The sequence below is a fragment of the Myxine glutinosa genome, chromosome 12 (assembly GCF_964187855.1).
Source record: "Myxine glutinosa chromosome 12, kmMyxGlut1.1, whole genome shotgun sequence".
Classification (NCBI taxonomy): Eukaryota; Metazoa; Chordata; class Myxini; order Myxiniformes; family Myxinidae; genus Myxine; species Myxine glutinosa.
In genome coordinates this window covers 29,366,334-29,383,761 of record NC_136272.1, presented here as the reverse complement: position 1 = coordinate 29,383,761, position 17,428 = coordinate 29,366,334, and the positions used below count along the sequence as shown (strand labels likewise).

The following is a 17,428-nucleotide window of genomic DNA, read 5'->3' as shown; positions in this document are numbered from 1 at the left end:
CTAGCGCGTCCATCCCCGGTAAGGGGTAGGCGTCCAGCTGTGTAAAGCGATTAACCGTCTGTGAGTAGTCGATTACCATGCGCCGGCGATGGGCCTCACTTCGCACCACTAAGACCTGGGCCCGCCACGGCGACCGGCTAGGTTCGATAACACCATCCTTTAAGAGTTGGGCCGTTTCTTCCGCAATGAATTGCGCGTCCGCTCGTGAGTAGCGCCGCGATTTTACCGCTACAGGAGCGCAGTCAGTGGTCAGGTTGGGGAACAGCAAAAGAGGCTCAATTTCCATTTTCGCGAGTGCACACACAGCAAGCGTGTCCGTCCCACCGAATTCAATTTCCAAACGTCCATGTCGCTTAAGGAAATCGTGTCCTAACAGGATGTCAGCACATAAGGCAGGCAAGACCATGAGATGTACATCGGAAAACATGCGTCCCTTTATCACAAGTTTCAATCGACATTCCCCCTTCGTGCTGAGCCGAAGTCCCTGGGAGGCCATGAAGATCCGTCGTGTAGTCCCGATGACCGGCCAACCATGTTGACGCACCAGCCGCTGATCGATGAAACTATCCGTAGATCCTGTGTCGACTAGGGCCCGTGCAAAAATGCCTTCGACCAAGAGCGGGATAATGGCCTGATCAAGGCCAGAAGATCCTGCAGGTATTGCGCCGTCCGAGCGAGAAGATCGCGCCTCACGCGTGGATCCCACACCGGCTGCAGTTTTCCGGTCGTTTGAGGAGCCTCCGGAGGGCCCCCGTGCCAAACGCATAGTTGGTCGTGCCGATCCAAGAGCGTGTAGTTCGTACGAGCCGCCGTCAGATGGCGCTCGTGTCACGTGCGAAAGATCGCAGTCAATTGTACTTTCACTGCCGTCAGATGGCGCATGCGCATGCACATCAGGAGGAGCTTTCAAAGCCGGAACTTTTTGTTTGTTTGAGAACGGCATTCGAACGCCGGTCAAGGTCGGTCGCTCCGCGGCCGGTCGCGTTCGCGCCATTTGTTGTGGCGGCCCGATGTATTTCACCAAGGACATGCGTGCAGCCAGGGGCCCAGGAGGAGGAGGACAGCTCATCAAGGCCGGGTGAGGCGCCCCGCTCTGTGCTCGGTCTGCTGGCTCGGCGATAAGCCCATTCAAGGTCGCGCGTGCTTGTGTGCCCCGCGCGGCCTTCTTGCAGACTTTAGCAAAGTGTCCTTTTGTCGAACACAAATGGCATATGGCTTCCCGAGCCGGACACACTGACCTGGGATGCTGTCGGTTGCCACAGAAGTAACACGTCACGTTCCGGTCAGGCCTGGGCCTGGCTGCTGTAGCTGCTGCTAGGCCGGAATCCGAGTCCACCTCGGGAGCGGCCAGGGGCTCGGCCGCAGCCGAGCCCGCACCCGTATCCTCGGCGGTAGCCCTCTCCGGTCGCACGAGTTGAGAAGCCCCCGCGACGATCCGTGAGTGGTCATATGCGGTGGATTGTTTCCGGGCCTCAGTGTAAACGTTGGCCAACCGTAGGGCCTCCGCGAACGTCAGGTCAGCTGTCTCCAAGAGCCTGAGTCTCAGATCTGTAGAGCTGATTCCAGAGACGAAAGCGTCTCGGACAAGATCGTCCTGGACTTGCTCGTATGTCCGTACCTCTTGAGTACTGTCCGCGAGGAGGTGCCGCAGCTCCTGAGCGAAGCGGTCGATCGATTCGGTTGGCTGTTGACGTCGCGTGGCGAGCAGATGCCTGTTGTACACCATGCTCCGTTTCTTAATGTAAAGTCGCTTTAGCTCTTCCACGGCGGCATCGTACGTTGTACATCGAGCGATGCTCCTGTAAAGTTGGTGGTCGACTTTGGTCTGTAGCACAGACAGCTTCGTTTTAGCGGTGGGTACGGCATCCTGGGCGCCGAACTGGTTCTCCAGCGTTTTGAGCCAGTGAGCGAACACCGAGCCCGATTCCTCAGCTTGTGGGTCGGAGCCGAGTATCGGTACGTTGATCATCTTGTGTCCCGCCATTTCCGTAGATCTTAATTGAGATTAAGTGTTGTGAAAATCAACCAGATCCACAACTTTGTCCCATAGGTAGGTTTAATCTCAATTAGATCTTTGGCATCATCCTGTAAAAATACAATCATGCAATAGATATCAGGATCTCGGTATCATACAGAGGGGTCCGATAATATTAGTCAAAGCAAGCGAGTCTAGTATATATGTGCGAGTCTAGCATATACGTACCATTCAAGACTACATGTAAAGTAAATGTCACAGGAGTGGCTAGGCGTCGCGGACGTCCCAGGTTTTATAGACGCCCTTCAGCGGCTGAAGCGAGTAACTCTCCTGGGTTCAACCTTGGTATAATTTCACTTCACTGTTTTCTCCTGTTTATATGGCATCAAAGTATGCTCTTTCTCCCAGGGCGTCAAAGTATACTGTTTTCTCACAGGGTGTCAAAGTATGCTGTTTTCCCCCTGTTTTATGGCATCAAAGTATTCTTTCTCCCAGGGCATCAAAGTATACCGTTTTCACCCAGGCATCCAAAGTATGCTGTTTTCCCCAAGGGTGTCTGGGAATGTTTTCCCACAGGGCGGTAATGGGAATGTTTTCCCCTCGGGCATCAAAGTGAATTTTTTTTCTCTGATGGTTTCAACGTGATGCGAGTAGTACAGTAGTACACACACAAGTTAACTTATTCTGCCTGCATGATGCTGTTAAAGTTGAAGCTGGAAAAAATAGTTGTGTCAACCAAAGTATCAGAGGCTCATATTCGAATGATTTTCAAAACAAACTAGAGAGTTCATAGAACACCTTACCCCCACACAGTCTTAAGAAATGACATGGGAAGTGTATTTTCAACTCTTGCTTTGCGTTTCCGAGGACTATCTATATTTTCTATGAGCCGTCATTTTGTCTGAATCTCGATATTCCCCAACGTTGAGACTTGAGAGCGCGGGCAGCAAATTTGATTGGTCGAGATGGTGTAATATTTTGTTCAAGTACTGCTAAACTGGAGGTTTTTGGAAGTGCCAACAAGTCGATTTATGTTTTATTGTTGAATAATTACATACTCCAGTAGTTAATTTATAAGTATATCATGCAATTGGTTTAAAATAAAAGTTTTAAAGGCTGTAGAATGATTATTTTTTGGAAGTCTACCGCCATTGACGGAGCGTCTTTTACGCCGCCTTATTTAACATGTTACATTCGTTCTTGGTGCCTGTTGTTTGTGTCCTGTATGACATCCCGAAAAACAGTAAGATTCCCGTTTGGAATGTTTTTCAATTTGACTGCCCGGCAGAGTAAAACGATTAACTTACTCTGTGCGCATACACGCTCGGGAAGATGTTCCGTCCACTTTGCCAAATTCAGAGCCGAGGTACTGCCTAAACCGCAGGCTCGTGTTCGGATCGATGTCGTGCAGTGTTCGAAATATTTTAAAAAATCAATTAAAATGAAGTAGTTCCTCGATCATTGGGGTTTTGTACTCTGCAGACAGGCAGACAAAGTGAACCAATTGCTTAACCCCGCTTTACGCTCCGCGCGCGGGAGTAACAAAGGGTTGAGATAATCACTCTGCTGGTGTGGCTGAGATGGGGGTGCAACCGTAACTATTGTTATTGCCCATTGGTGTTACCCCCCCCCCCCCCTCTCGCATCCCCACCCTCTCGCATCCCCACCTTCCACCCTCCTAAAGTAAACAATTGACGGTGCGGCGGCTAAGCGGTCACGTGATGTGGACCTGGTGCGCGCGCACCTGGGATTACGTAACAAAAGGTGAGGACAGCGTGGTTCGTCGTTCACAAATCGATTCGAACTTCCATCTTGAAAATAAATAAACTTTTGTTCATAATGTAGTTTTCCTGCCAATTGCGCTTCCGACGAGCTTCGCTCGAAGTGGAACACGTCGGGTCCCTGAGAGGGAAGAGGGAATTCCATGGATCGGATGACACGGATCATGGAGGTTTCATTGTTCGGCGCCCGGTCGACGCTTGTTGCATGAATGGCCCTGATTGTTTCGCACGTGAAAAACAAGCGGCCACGTTGTTGTTTTTCGAAGCGAGGTGTCCGCTCGAGCCTCAATTTAAAAAGAGGGTTCATTAAGTAATTGCGACGAACGCTAATTGCAGCGAAGCTTCGTTAATGAACCGATTTGTCCCCATGGAGAGTGCGATGCAGCTCCTCCCGTCGTCCCGTCCGCACACCACCCCCTCCCGCTTCGCCGACCCCGAGCCTTAAGCCTCGCCAGCTGTACGCGAGGACAGGGTGCCATTGAGGAGCGGGACAATGGAGGACAAAGGACGAACGAGGCGTCTGCGCTAATGGCTCGGGCCTAATAGGACGCCCTCAAATGGGCCGCCATTGTTTCTCATGTCACAGATTATTTGGAAACCCGGTCACTTCCTCAGCAGTTTCCCGTGTTAAGCTCCTCGGGCAGACCCGCGGCTCCCACCCGCTGGTTACCGCGGGGCTCGGTGGGGGGTACGAGTACGGCCGTCACGACGGGGTCGCACACGCTCCGCTCTTCCTTCCTGTGTGCGGGAAAACCTCACCGGCACTGCCAGACGCCAGTCTGCAACAACGGCGGGAATTCATGGAAAAGTTTTGGGATGAGTGATGGGATGAGGTGTGTATCATAGGAATCCAGGGAGGCCACACTCTCAGCTGTCGAACCTGGGTTTAAATCCCATCATCCCGGTGTTCCACATCTGTGTGTGTGCGGTCCCTCGGATGGACGTTAAACTGGTGTTCCTTCTGCCGGCATTCCTTGGAGGACATAAAACGCACCACTGTGTCCTTCGCGAAGAGTAGGTGAGCGATCGTGAACAAAATACCAATTTCTGCTCGAACCTTAGTCGAACGGCAGGCCTTGCCAGCCGGTTCGTGAAAGACCGGCCTGGCTTCCCATAACCCACCCCACAATAATGTGGGTCATCATTTTGATGTATTGAAGACGGACGGTGAAACCAGAAGGGGACTAATACATACATCACAAGATTCAGAGGTATATCTGTCGATCTAAAATGATCGAAACCACATTCAACAAGATTGCCCTGAACAACTATTGCGGCCGCCTTTTCGCGGTGGTTGTGCCCCCCAACCCAAGTCGGGGGCCAAATCTTCCCCATTCTTCCCTGCTGCCCGCATTCCTCAGGGCAGCGTGATCACGGTTAGAGTGCCGATGGACTGGCCCTGTCCCTCTTCTCTTGTCTCTCTCTCTCTCTCTCGCTCGCCCTCTCGCTCTTTCTCGCTCTCTATAACTCTCTCTCGCTCTCTATAACTCTCTCTCGCTCTCTAACTCTATCTCTTTCTAACTCTCTAACTCTCTCTCTCTTTCTAACTCTCTCTCTTTCTAACTCTCTAACTCTCTCTCTTTGTAACTCTCCAACTCTCTCTTTCTAACTCTCTCTCTTTCTAACTCTCTCTTTCTAACTCTCTCTCTTTCTAACTCTCTCTCTCTCTCTCTCTCTCTCTCTCTCTTTCTAACTCTCTCTCTCTTTCTAACTCTCTCTCTTTCTAACTCTCTAACTCGCTCTCTTTCTAACTCTCTAACTCTCTCTCTCTCTTTCTAACTCTCTAACTCTCTCTCTCTTTCTAACTCTCTCTCTTTCTAACCCTCTAACTCTCTTCCTCTCTCTTTCTAACTCTCTCCAACTCTAACTCTCTCGCTCTCCAACTCTCTCACTCTCTATGACTCTCTCTCACTCTCTATGACTCTCTCTAACTCTCTCTCACTCTCTATAACTCTCTCTCACTCTCTATAACTCTCTTTCGCTCTCTAACTCTCTCTAACTCTCTCTCACTCTCTATAACTCTCTCTCGCTCTCTCTAACTCTCTCTCGCTCTCTATCTCTCTCTAACTCTCTCGCTCTCTAACTCTCTATAACTCTCTCTCGCTCTCTAACTCTATCTCTTTCTAACTCTCTCTCTTTCTAACTCTCTAACTCTCTCTCTTTCTAACTCTCTAACTCTCTCTCTTTCCAACTCTCTTTCTTTCTAACTCTCTCTCTTTCTAACTCTCTAACCTTCTCTCTTTCTAACTCTCTCTCTTTCTAACTCTCTCTTTCTAACTCTCTAACTCTCTCTCTTTCTAACTCTCTCTCTTTCTAACCCTCTAACTCTCTTTTTTTTTTTTTTTTTTTTTTTCGTATACAAGATTGAGGCTCGTGAAAGAGCGAACATTAATCACACAGAAAGACAAACAGACACATAAAACAAATAACATCGGGAGCGGTAGACAAGATGGGGAGAGAGGGGGAAGGACACAAACACAACATTTGAGAGCAGGGACCGAGAGACATGGAGACATCGAGAGAACTGTGGGAGGGAGAGGGCTCTGGGGGGAGGCATGGAAGGGGGGGGGGGGGTTGGGAGAGGTATAAAACATATGGACACTGCCAAGACTTCCAGGAAAGAAGTTGGAATTTCAAACAAGGTGGATCTGGGGTGAATTAGTGGGGGTAGAAAAGATCAAGGTTTTGGATGGGGGAAGATAAGAGATGGTGGTGAACAGCTGTTTTAAAGACCTGGAGGGAGGAGTGTGATTGAAGTGAGTGTGGGAGTTTGTTCCAGAGGCAGGAGAAAAGAGGAATGAAAGAGTGAAGGTGAGCAGAGAGCCGAGATTTCGGCAGTTTAACCATCAGAGGGTGGCTGGCAGATCTTGTGCGACCTGTAGGAATATTTGGGGGACAGAGCACAGAGAGAGCTGGGGGTGCAAGGCCGGAGAGGAGTCGGTAGAAGACAGAAAGACCACCTACCTGCCTGCGGTGAGTGAGTGAAAGGCCCTCAGAGATAGCTTCATCGCGGGAGATTCCAATGATTCTGAAAGCTTTGGATTCAACAGCGTGAAGCCGAGCCAGGTGTGAGGCAGGAGCACCAGCCCATAGGGGAGAACAGTATTCCATTGAGCTGCGGATGAAAGCCTTGTATGTGGTGAGGAGCTCAGGTGTGCCTAGGAAGGACTTCGCACGACGGAGGATGCCCAGTCGGCGACTGGCTTTGGAGGCCAGCTTGGAAATGTGGTTTTCCCAAGAAAGATCATGGCAGATAGTGAGACCCAAAAGCTTGAGCGACAGAACTTCTTGGAGAGGATTGTTGAGAAAGTAGATGGAAGGGTTGTCCAGTCGATCTTTTCGGAGAGACATAGTAAGAGTGTGAGATTTGCCAGGATTGAAAGACATGTTCCACTTGTTTGACCAGTCTGTGATTTTGTCCATGTCTTCAGAGAGTGAGGAGGCTGCAGACTGCCGATCTGAGGGAAGAGGAATGGAGCGGCAGAGAGTGGAGTCATCAGCAAAGAGATAGAGAGGATTTTCCAGAGAGTCGCAGAGATCATTGATAAAGACCAGAAAAAGCACAGGGCCCAGCACACTGCCTTGGGGAACTCCAGCCAGAACAGAAAGGGGAGATGAGAGAAATCCATTCAGGGCCACACGTTGACTACGACCAGAGAGGAAGTCCGCAAGCCATGCATGGAGATTTCCATGGATACCATAGGAGGAGAGTTTGGTGAGCAGACCTGGGTGCCAGACCGTATCGAAGGCACGTGATATGTCAAGGGAGACAGCTCTGATTTCCTGTTTGGCATTGAGGACCTCCATCCATTGTTGAGACAGCAGAAGCAGCATGTCCAGAGTAGAGTGACCTGGTCTGAAACCAAATTGATGATCAGAGATCAAGCCATTGGAGAAGAGGAAAGATTTCATATCCGAAGCAATGATGGATTCCATGACTTTGCTGATAATTGGGAGCAGGCTGATTGGTCTGTAGTTGCAAGGATCTGTTTTTGCACCTTTTTTGTGTAAAGCGGTCATGTTTGCTGATTTCCAGGATGCTGGCAGATGACCTTGAGCAAAAGATAGGGTGAAAATAACAGAGAGAGGGTGAGATAGAGCGGCAGAGCAGGATTTTAGGACCCGTGGGCTGATGCCGTCTGATCCAGTTGCAGAATCAGAGTCGAGGTTTGACAAAAACTCCTCCACCTTGTCAGGAGAGAAGGACACAGAGTCCAGGAGCATTTGGGTTCGACTGGGAAAGGTGGGAACAGAGAGAGATGGGTTTGGGACTATGGATTTTGAGGCAAACACAGAGTTGAGGCATTCGGCTTTGTCACGTGCGATGGCAACTGTGTGGCCATTTGAGGTAAGGGAGGGGATGGAGGGGGAACAAACACCAGAAACGGATTTGACCAGACGCCACCAGGATTTGGAGGAAGGAGACAGGTTTGAGAGTTCATTCTTGAGTGAGGAGAGATAGTGCTTCCTGGCACCCCTGAGGGTAGACACACACTTGTTCCTAGCTTGGTGGAAGGAACTGAGATTGCCTTCAGTTGGATTAGCCTTCCAAGAGGCAAAGGCAAGTTGTTTCAGGGCAACTGCCTCACCACTAGATTCAGTGTACCATGGACGGGAGGAAGGGTAAGACAACTGAAGGCGAGATGGGATAAATCTGTGCATGAGAGAGATCAGTTTGCTTTGGAAGAATTCCCAGGAAGAATTGATGTCAGAGGCAGTGGAGATGGGAGACCAATCCAGACGATTGATGGCTGCTTGAATACCGTCCCAGTCGGCCTGAGTGAAATGCCAGACTCGTCGATGCTGAGGAGGCTCTCTGAGAATGGCCAGAAAGATGTCCACTTTGACAAGCACATGATCAGAAGAACCGATTGGAGCAGAAGAAGAGCAGCAGACATTAGCAGGGAAGTTTGTCATAACCAAGTCTAGAAGAGAAGATACTCCATTGGCTGAGATCCGGGTCGGGAAATTGACAGATTGTGTCAATCCCAGTGAGTCACAGAAGTCCTTTGCTGAGGTGCCATGGCTGGTGAGAGAGGAACCCACACCCAACCAGGTGGCATGATGACAGTTGAAGTCACCACATATGAGGAAGAGAGAGTTGGGATGAGTGGATAGAAGTTGGTCCATGTTGTCAGACAGTGAAATGTAGATGGAGTCATCACTGTTTGGGGGACGGTACAGAACACATATGAACAAAAGGTGGGAGTGGAGAGGAAGCCGTAGCCAGAGGTACTTCTGGGGGTGAGGAGGAGAGAGGGCAGTGCAAGGAGAGTGAGGAAGAGAGTTTTTGATAAAGATAGCCACCCCACCACCAGGCCGAGGCTCAGGTCTATCATACCACAGGAGGGAGTAACCAGGAAGAGATATTAAGGAATCAGAGATCTTGAAGGAGGAAAGTCTCTGTTAAGCAGATCAAGTCTGGATTGTCAGAAGCAACCTGTATGGAGAGATCAGTCATGTTTGAGCGAAGGCCCCGGATGTTTGAGGTCCATACCGTTAATGAAGAGAGAGGGGGAGCATCGGGTACAGGACAGGGGAGGGGAGGAGTAGGGTAAGATGAAGGATGAGAGGGGGAGGTAGGGAGAGCTGTTGATAGTGTGTCAGAGATTGCAGAAGAGTTCCAAGAAAGGGAAGGATGAGGAGGATGAAAGGTTTGATGGTGAAGGGATGAGGCACAGTGAGGGGTTGTTTGAGTCTCTTCCTCTCTCTTTCTAACCCTCTCCAACTCTCTCTCTTTCTAACTCTCCAACTCTCTCTCTTTCTAACTCTCTCTCTTTCTAACCCTCCAACTCTCCTCCTCTCTCTTTCTAACTCCCTCCAACTCTCTCTCTTTCTAACTCTCTAACTCTCTTCCTCTCTCTTTCTAACTCTCTCCAACTCTCTCTCTTTCTAACTCTCTCTCTTTCTAACCCTCTAACTCTCTTCCTCTCTCTTTCTAACTCTCTCCAACTCTCTCTCTCTTTCTAACCCTCTAACTCTCTTCCTCTCTCTTTCTAACTCTCTCCAACTCTCTCTCTTTCTAACTCTCTAACTCTCTCTCTTTCTAACTCTCTCTCTTTCTAACCCTCTAACTCTCCAACTCTCTCTCTTTCTAACCCTCTAACTCTCTTCCTCTCTCTTTCTAACTCTCTCCAACTCTCTCTCTTTCTAACTCTCTAACTCTCTCTCTCTTTCTAACTCTCTCTCTCTTTCTAACCCTCTAACTCTCTTCCTCTCTCTTTCTAACTCTCTCCAACTCTAACTCTCTCGCTCTCCAACTCTCTCACTCTCTATGACTCACTCTCACTCTCTATGACTCTCTCTAACTCTCTCTAACTCTCTCTCACTCTCTATAACTCTCTCTCACTCTCTATAACTGTCTCTCGCTCTCTAACTCTCTCTAACTCTCTCTCGCTCTCTATAACTCTCTCTTGCTCTCTCTAACTCTCTCTCGCTCTCTAACTCTCTCTAACTCTCTCTCGCTCTCTAACTCTCTATAACTCTCTCTCGCTCTCTAACTCTATCTCTTTCTAACTCTCTAACGCTCTCTCTTTCTAACTCACTCACTCTCTCTAACTCTCACTCTCTCTAACTCACTCACTCTTTCTCACTCACTCACTCTTTCTAACTCACTCACTCTTTCTAACTCACTCACTCTCTCTCGCTCTCTAACTCTCTCTCGCTCTCTAACTCTCTCTCGCTCTCTAACTCTCTCTCGCTCTCTAACTCTCTCTCGCTCTCTAACTCTCTCTCGCTCTCTAACTCTCTCTCGCTCTCTAACTCTCTCTCGCTCTCTAACTCTCTCTCGCTCTCTAACTCTCTCTCGCTCTCTAACTCTCTCTCGCTCTCTATAACTCTCTCTCGCTCTCTAACTCTATCTCTTTCTAACTCTCTAACGCTCTCTCTCTCTCTTTCTAACTCACTCACTCTCTCTAACTCACTCACTCTTTCTAACTCACTCACTCTTTCTAACTCACTCACTCTTTCTAACTCACTCACTCTTTCTAACTCACTCACTCTCTCTAACTCACTCACTCTCTCTAACTCACTCACTCTCTCTAACTCTCTCTCGCTCTCTAACTCTCTCTCGCTCTCTAACTCTCTCTCGCTCTCTAACTCTCTCTCGCTCTCTAACTCTCTCTCGCTCTCTAACTCTCTCTCGCTCTCTAACTCTCTCTCGCTCTCTAACTCTCTCTCGCTCTCTAACTCTCTCTCGCTCTCTAACTCTATCTCTTTCTAACTCTCTAACGCTTTCTAACTCACTCACTCTTTCTAACTCACTCACTCACTCACTCACTCACTCACTCACTCACTCACTCACTCTCTCTAACTCACTCACTCTCTCTAACTCACTCACTCTCTCTAACTCACTCACTCTCTCTAACTCACTCACTCTCTCTAACTCACTCACTCTCTCTAACTCACTCACTCTCTCTAACTCTCTAACACTGTCATGGCCCTAACTTTGTGAAGGGGGAGACACCATCCTGGATGTGGGGGATATCTTTGACGCTCCTGGGAGATCGACAGCTGTCTCCGTACAGCGGGCTTGTTCAAGAGAACACTGTCTGGGGCTGTACAACACCAACAACATTGCACTGAGACTTTTCCCATGCCAAACAATATTCCATACTTTGAAACTTTCGACTTTAATGTTCATTTCAGACTGTTCAGTGTTGTAAATATTTATTTGTTTGGATGGGGATTTTCTCTCTCCCAGGACTATATTGTTACATGCGCAGGAAAGGCTGGATGCGGAGCGCTGGTGTACAAATGTTATAGAAATTGCCACCGAGTTTGTTCTGTCTGCTTTTGTACCCGTACATGTGTCATTCAATCAGAATGACAAGGACCCCCGTAAACCTGTGTTTACCTATTTTCCTCTCCACTCAATTTTTATGCCTCCGCCGACGAAGTCGCCGGAGGCATTATGTTTTCAGGTTGTCCGTCCGTCCGTCCGTCCGTCCGTGAGTGATAGGTTTTCGTTACCGCGATAACTTGAGAACATCTAAACTCTAAAGGGATCTTAGTCAAACTTGGCACAGGTATGTACAATGTTGTAAAGATGAACTGATTAGATTTTGGGGTCACGAGGTCGAAGGGCAAAGGTCAGAGGTCATGTTAGGTAAAAATACTGTTACCATGATAACTTGTGAACCAGTGATGGGATTCTGACCAAATTTGGTACACTTATGTAGAATGGTGTAAAGATGAACTGATTAGATTTTGGGGTCAAGAGGTCAAAGGTCAAAGTCTGTAATAGGTCTCTAACTTGAGAACGGCTGAAGTGATCTAATTCAAACTTAGTACTGTACAGGAATGTATAATGATGTAAAGATTAACTTTTAGATTTTGAGGTCAAAGGTCAAATCTGTAATAGATCTATAACTTCAGAACGGCTGAAGTGATCTAATTCAAACTTGGTACAGGTATGTATAATGTTGTAAAGATGAAGCGATTCGATTTTGGGGTCAAAGGTCAAATCTGTAATAGTTCTATAACTCGAGAACGGCTGAAGTGATCTAATTCAAACTTGGTACAGGTATGTATAATATTGTAAAGATGAAGTAATTATATTTTGGGGTCATAGGTCTATAACTGGAGAATGGCTGAAGTGATCCAATTCAAATTTGGTACGAGCATGCATAATGATGTAAAGTTTAGTTGATACGATTTTGGGGGTCCTGAGGTCAAAGGTCAGAGGTCATGTCAGGTAAAAATGTGAACTTGTGAACAGCTGAAGGGATTTAAATTAAAACTTGGTACAGGTATGCATAATGATATAAACATGAACTGATTAATTTTTGGGGTCAATAGGTCAGAGGTCATGTCGGGTAAAAATGTGCTAACTTAGGCACAGCTGAATGGATTTAAATCAAACTTGATACAAGTATTATAATGATGTAATAATGTGGGCGGAGGCATATCGGTCGACGTCCTGACATCAAAGAGAAAAGTTCTAGTTATGATTACAACACCCCCTCTTCTTCCTCCGAAGTCCACTCCCCAAAGCTAGAGTCTGATTTGTGTCTAGGGACTGATTTGGGTTTGGGGTCTGATTTGTGTATGGGGATTGATTTGGGTCCAGGGTCTGATTTGTGTCTGGGGTCTGATTTGGGCCTGGGGACTGATTTGGGTCTGGGGTCTGATTTGGGTCTGGGATCTGATTTGTGTATGGGGATTGATTTGGGTCCGGGGTCTGATTTGGGTCCGAGGTCTGATTTGGGTCTGGGGACTGATTTGGGTCTGGGGTCTGATTTGAGTCTGGGATCTGATTTGGGTCTGGGGTCTGCTTTGGGTCTGGGGTCTGATTTGTGTATGGGGATTGATTTGGGTCCGGGGTCTGATTTGGGTCCGAAGTCTGACTTGGGTCTGGAGTCTGATTTGGGTCTGGGGTTTGAATTGGTTCTGGGGTCTGATTTGGCTGGCATGGAATTCGGTAAGGAATCTCTCATTTGGCACATGGACACGCTATGGTGGATGGTGCGAGACTCTGTCCTGCGTTCCCATTATAATGTGGAGCCTGCGGGTTTTAAAGAAGCAGATCAAGAAAAAAAGTGGGATGTCGGTGAATGTGGAAGTAAAATAGTAAGCAGTTTCCAAAAACATATTGGTGCCACTATCCCTAGACCATAAGCTGGCTGCATTCCCGTGCGCGCCCACTGTTGACCCATGCCATCCATCACACCCCTACTCTACAAGCCCACCAACACGAGCATAGCCACAATTCCCCCATTATGTCCCATTTTTTTTTCTTCTACCGTGGCTTCAGGTTAATGAAACATATTGGTATGGTATTTTTCCACATATTGGTATTTTGGTATTTTTTTGGTATTTTGGTATTTATAATATTGGTATTTTTCCACTATTTATTTATTTATTTATTTTTCTCGTTTTCAAACCACTTGTATCCTTATTTATCCTTTGTTGTTGCCTGGCTTGCGACAGTTGAATTAGGATTACATGTGTGTCCTATTGAGCCACCTTTACAATCTGTGCTCTTATCGAATATAGTTACTCTTGCTGTAGCAATTTATTAATGTTGCCGTGCTTTGTTGTTCGTGTTGTTGTCACCATTCTTTATTAATTAAACTGTTTTTCAAATCGATAGAGTGGGGACATCTCATCTTCCCACCATCGCAACGTCAGAACAGCAAGTCGCCATTGGGAAAAGTGTGGGGTATTTCAAAATGTTTCACACATCCTCAAATTTGGCCAATCGCCATTTGGTTACCCATGGCCACACCCCACATGTACGGAGAAACTGATCAAAAGTTCGCACACCCTTTATTTTTGTATACTGTACATAGTCGAGGCTCATGGAACAGCCAGTACTAATACACCGAATGAATCAGGAAGCGACGAGACAAAAGGAACAGCAGAGTTGAATGCCAAGATGGAGGAAGACTTGAACACACAATGACTGTGGGGAGGAATGTGGGTAGGAGAGGATACATAGGGTGGACAAGATGGAGACAGAGGGAAACTCTCAGGAGGGAAACTGGAAATTTGGAAGGAGGAAGGGCGGAGATTAATGTGGGTAGAGGATATCATGGTTTTGGATTGGTTGAGATGGTTCGTGAACAGCTGCCTTGAAGACCTGGAGGGAAGAATGAGATTGAAGAGAATGTGGAAGTTAGTTCTACATGTGGGAAAAAGAGGAACGGATGAGTGGAGGTGAGCAGTGATCCTGGATTTAGGTAGTTTCACCAGAAGAGGGTTGATGGTGGACCAGGTGCGCTCTGCAGAAACCTGTGGGGGACAAAGCACGGAAAGAGCAGAGGGTCCAAGACCAGAAAGGTGGCGGTAGAAGACAGATAGACCACTGACCTTTCTTGCACGCACAATTCATATATGTGTACAGAAATGAAATCTTTATGTCCATGTTGAAACACTTAATTTCTCTTATTCAGACATCTTCGAAGACCAGCCTCCGGTGGGTCCTTTTTGCGTCTTCCAATTCTTCAATGAGTAAACCCTTGGGAATGCGTTCATCGTGCAACTGGTGGAGGAGTCTTTGACTTGGCATAAAAAGATGCCGTGCATCCCTGATTCCTCAAGGACTTGTGGGTTTGGGGCCTTATCACGTCAGCTGTTGAAAATAAAATTCCAGTCATCGTAAATGAAAAGTTTTGATCCTTTTCTCGTGGCGGATGTGTGCAGCAGTCCTGGATTCGCTGCCACACAGGAGAATGCTGAGGACACATGCCAGGTGGACTTGAATTTTTGTTTTGGTTTGTTTTTCCACACCCTCCTCAACATGCCGTCGGGGGTAGACGCCTCAGTAGAAGCTCGGATCAAGTGACAAATTGTCTGTCACAATGGAGCCAGGGCAGCTATATTTGCTTGACAACTTCCAGTGACAACTTGATTGATGGATCAACCACACCTTGCCAGTGACAATAATAACAAGAAAAAGAGCAATCAGAGATTGCAGACCCTCGCCAGGATGTATTTTCAGTGGTTTTTAAGGCTTTTGTGTTGAAACAAATATGGCGGCCGAACCACGTGACTGATGACATCATTATTATTTGTTTTCTAAACTAATTTATTCCTAGATTATGATTACGTGTTACGTGGAAGGGGGGGATCCATAGTTAGAATGTAGTACGATTACGGTATGGCCCATGTGTTTCGCCTAGTTTTGATTTACATTTGTAACAGGGGAATGTTTGGCTAAGTTGTGTGTAATATGTGCACTAAGGGAGGCGATAAGCATTGACTTTAGGCTAGACAGGCTAATGTCGTAGATCTGAAACCTCCTTGTAAAGCGGATGGCACCAGGTGAGGAATTGCGGCCACAAAAAGGTGCAATGGAAATGTTTTGCGCACCACTGGATCAATTACGAACTGTTCGGCCATTGTAAGCAAGCCATGGCGGTGAGGTGGAAGGTGGAGCAGGTAGGACGAATCTGCCAAGGGCACAAAGGTTGACTGTGTGATGAGCAGCCTCCGGGGCTGTGGGAAAGTTCTGGATGAGGGGGGGAGGGGATTTGATATTGTGGAAGAGAGCAGCGCCCATCCCAATCAGCGACAAATGGGGACCAACCATGGGCGATCCCGTGGTGGTAAAAACTGGCTTGTGCATGTGCTCTTCGTCTCTGCCATGGACCAGAAAGGAGGGGAGCATCTTTGTGCTGTGTGCCTCGTGCAGAACAGGATTCGTGCGACAACGCCTTCTCCCCGCCGAATGTGCTCCTGTTCCACTGACACGCCATCGTGCAATTGGAAAGTCCTCGTCTGCTCCCCTTTGTTCATAAGAGTCTGATGCATGGCACCATAGCTGGGTTGGGATTATTACTTGCAAAATCGAAGATTTTTCACGTATATTGGTCGGTTGTGTTTGTGGTTCTGTCTGTCTGTTTGTCTGTTTGTTACTTGCCGGAAAAAGATCCGGCAAGTATGTTGATCGGTTGGTTTGTCTGTCTGTTTGTCTGTTTGTCTGTCTGTGCACAGCACTACGTCTACACCGTTGCACGTAGAATCACCAAACTTTACACACATATTTGTCTTGCCCTGGAATAGACTGTGCCCAATTTTTTAACTCTCTCGGCCCAAGGCCTCCATTATGACATCATCTTACTATAATTCACCAAATGTCCGTCCGTCTGTCTGTCTGTCTGTCCGTTCGAAGGTACCGTAAAAACTGCTGAACCGATCGCAACGATATTTTGGGCGGATAATCCTGGGATCTCCAGGAGTAAAATAGGCTATTTAGTTTTCCCAATTTCAGCTTTGGTCTCCAGCATTCTCAGGTTTGGACTCCCGCATAACATTCGCGTTCGCATAACGTTCATTGTGACGATGTTTTCATTGTGACGATGTTGTTTTCCCAGGTGCCGCACAAACGGCTGCACCGATCGCTGCACAGCTGCACCGATCAAACTCGGTGACCTCGGACAAAGACCTTTTATAAGGACACGGGTTGAATCCCTGCTTGAGAGAATTCTAACCCATTTCAACTGAAGGAAACACGTATCGGGAGTACATACGACATAGCGATTGTGAACACGATTATCGATCACGATTCACGATCACGATCATCACGATCATAGTGTATCGATCACTGTGGGACATTTGGTGAATTATAGTAAGATACTGTTTAGATTTTGATGATTTGCGTGTGATATGATTTAACGGATGTTTATATGAATCGTTTAAAATTTTAAAAACCTTCAATTTCTGATATTTTACCTTTTCATTTAGGCCTCTCAATTGAAGCCCTGCCCATAGGGCTAGTAATTTGATAGTAATTTGATAATTCGACAAGTACAAAACTTCATCCAATCAAGATGTAATTTCTTGAGCGACATGACGGCATAAACTGGTGGAGAAAAAAAAAAATGATGATGTCATCGGTCACGTGGTTCGCCCGCCATCTTGGAAAAACCGAAAAACTTTGCACCTCTATATCTCCGAAAGTGCTGAATAGAAAAAAATGAGACATGGCTCATTGTAAAGAACTCTCCATGGAGAATAAAATATGTTCATGATGATGTCATAGGTGCCTCCATTATGACGTCATAATTCGTCAAGTACAAAACTTCATCCGATCAAGATGAAATTTCTTGAGCGCCATGTCGGCATAAACCGGTGAAGAAAATTTTTTAATGATGACGTCCTCGGTCACGTGGTTCGGCCGCCATCTTTGAAAAACTTTGCACCTCGATATCTCCGAAATTGCTGAATA

The 17,428-nt window shown here is 47.2% G+C and overlaps 1 protein-coding gene across 5 annotated transcripts in view; it reads left to right on the top strand.

The window, feature by feature from the left end:
* The window catches only part of EARS2 (glutamyl-tRNA synthetase 2, mitochondrial), a 39,614-nt gene extending 22,697 nt beyond the window's left edge, over positions 1–16,917 (top strand). For all 5 annotated transcript variants that reach the window (XM_078766644.1, XM_078766647.1, XM_078766646.1 and 2 more), the window contains exon 12: positions 16,575–16,917. The gene's annotated coding sequence lies outside the window, so the exon portion shown is untranslated. The remainder of the gene's footprint in view (positions 1–16,574) is intronic.
* Positions 16,918–17,428: the final 511 nt, after the last annotated feature.